Source organism: Fukomys damarensis, unplaced genomic scaffold, assembly GCF_012274545.1.
Source record: "Fukomys damarensis isolate Sample0158 unplaced genomic scaffold, DMR_v1.0_HiC HiC_scaffold_39, whole genome shotgun sequence".
Classification (NCBI taxonomy): domain Eukaryota; kingdom Metazoa; phylum Chordata; class Mammalia; order Rodentia; family Bathyergidae; genus Fukomys; species Fukomys damarensis.
In genome coordinates, this window is record NW_022900951.1 from 27,184,604 (window position 1) to 27,187,276 (window position 2,673).

The 2,673-nt window shown below is 33.6% G+C and overlaps 1 protein-coding gene across 6 annotated transcripts in view; it reads right to left on the reverse strand.

Moving 5' to 3' along the window:
• Window positions 1-2,673, reverse strand: part of Dmd (dystrophin) — a 2,130,457-nt gene that overhangs the window by 467,857 nt on the left and 1,659,927 nt on the right. The gene's annotated exons all lie outside the window — the stretch shown is intronic.

Below are 2,673 nucleotides of genomic sequence, written 5' to 3' on the forward strand. Positions count from 1 at the left end.
CTCCTTTATTTTGGCTAACTGTTGTGGTGACTAACTGGAACTCCAATGAAAGTGTGGAGGTAGAACTGTCTAAGACGAGAGGGAGTCAATATTTGCACATTGACTATTTTAAGCATATTTCAGTGGCTGCTACTATATAAAATAAATTGATAATGTGAAATTAGAGATACCAAGTTGCCCAAATGTGTATTATGGCTTAGGGTAAAAATAGTCAGTAGTTGGATTTCAACTGCTTGCTTTGAAAGCACAATGCTTTACCAAACTGAGATCGCCAAACCATCTAGTACAGTGATGGTAAACCTATGACATGACTGTTGCAGTGGGCTGTTTGCTTCATTGGACACTCTAAAAGGTTTGCTATCACTGATCAAGTGTTTTAAACTGGAAATGAGGCTAAAAAGAAACATTTAATGACCTTATTTAACATCTATAGAATTAGACTGAAAAATAATACAGGGCAATAAAGAAAATGACTTTGGGTTGATGTTACTGCACAGTATTAATATTAAGCAAATTGCTGCTTAGGAGCTAAAAAGCAGGTATCAGAAATTATACTCTACATGGTGAAAGATGTAGCTAGGATGTATGTGCAACTAGTTAAGTCTAAGAAAAGAAAACATCACTGGGGGAAAAATAAATTCTTTTAAAAATAGGCTTTAACTGTGAATAAAGCTTTTTATAATACATTTTTATAAAGTTTAACATGAAAAGATTTTGAAAAGCAGATGTTGTTCAAGAGAAAATCACATCTGATTTTTATTGCTACAGTCTTTCACTGACTTTTGTCTCATTTTCAGGGAGGCTTTCAATTTTTAACAAAACACGAAATTGAAGAGCTTTTTTAAAAAGGAGATTTACAGGCTCTATATTAAGATTTTGAGTTATAAAATCCTGATCACCAGATATATACTTAGAAAATGATTAAGAAGGTTGAGAGGTAAACATAGATTCTAGAAATGTTGTAATTATCATTGTCCCCCTCTTCGTTTAATTATTAAAAAGTTCCATTTAAGGTCTTAAATTTGCCAGACTAATCCAAATTTACTGGTGAGAGGCATCCTTGAATTCCCCTTAATCTGTTTAGCTACTGAAAATGTTTAATACTTTCTAATCAAGAGAAACCTAGAGTCTCAGAGGCATAATGTTCTCTTTCAAATTGGTTTAACTTTAGGTTATTTAATTGAAACTCCAAAGCATTAGAAGTTCATTCTATTTCATTAGAATCCTTCTTAGCACCTGGCACAGTGTTAAGTATTTATTAGATATTCAACAAATATTTTTGAAGGCCTGATGATTGCTTAAGAAGGAAACAAAAGGAATTATATAGCTGAAAGATATTTAAATTCTTAGGAGAAACTTATTTTTCCCTACTAGTAGGGTAGATACGATTCAAAAGTCAATCACAAAAATGATAGCTCCAATAAAACCCATTTATCTTGGGTGTGATTTAATTAAACTTTTATTAATTATGCACTATTTTGATGTGGAAGTGCTGAAGACATTTTAGAAATTACAGAACCACTCAAGAATCTTAAAGTTCATGGGTAGGTTAATTTGCAGGTGATTTGATTCTGATTTTAACTTGTTTAAATACAATGATCTCTATTCAGTGCCATACTGAAAATACTATGGGTTCATAATAATTGCTAATTGATCTTATGAATTTACTAGTATATTTCATGTGCTTTATTATTTTTAAATCTCATAGTAAAATATGGTCATTTTTTTTCTGCCTTAGAATGTAGGTCCTTGAGATCAGGTTTATTTCTATACCTTACAAATTACCTTACCCAGTACATAAATAACCAACAAATGGTAGGTACTACACTGATAAGATTAATAGACAGGAATCTATAAGTGGATATATACTCATTAACAGAAGTTAAAGACACAGAATTACATTTCTGAATCAATTTGAGAGTCAAATACTCAAAGAGTATCATATGAAGTCAATGAGATTATTAACACAATAATGTCTATTTTTCTCTGAGTTCTTGTACCATGTGCAAACGTATCAGAAAACCAACCATACCAGCCATGTTCTTTTTGTCTTTCCAGTTCCACTTGCCCTTATTTCCTACCTTCCTTAATAACTAGTAGGATTACATCAGTAGACTCCAAGGTGTTCTGGTTTTCTGTTTGGGTTTGACTAAGGAAAGAACTAGCAAGTGATTGGGTGAGAGACCTAAGTTAGGGTGCTGATTTTCTGTGGTCCTCTTCCCTGAGTGTTACTTCAGGGTAAATTTTGTTCCTTGTTGAAAGGCTACTGCTCTTTCCAGGGCACACAGTATGATCTCTTTTTCTGGGTCTGAGAAGCCTCTCCACCAATAACTCAGATTTGGGAGAAGTGACATCTGCTGCCTTTAGTTCTGGATCTTGTGCTATCTTCTGCGATTTCGAGATATCCTGCCCACTCTCAGATATCTAGTGCCTTGTGAATAAACACTTTTCAAGTTATACTTATTTTCGTGTGTCTTCTACTTCCTATTGGAATCCTGACTGAGACATCAACACAGAGGGGCAACAAATAAGACCTTGGATCGGGACAGGGATTCCACATTTTATGGTTATAGTGCTGTGTTAATGTATGTGAAAATGGTCAGTAACATATGTTACAAGAAGTTGTGAATATTTAGCGTAGAAATCCTATATACATACACACACACACACACA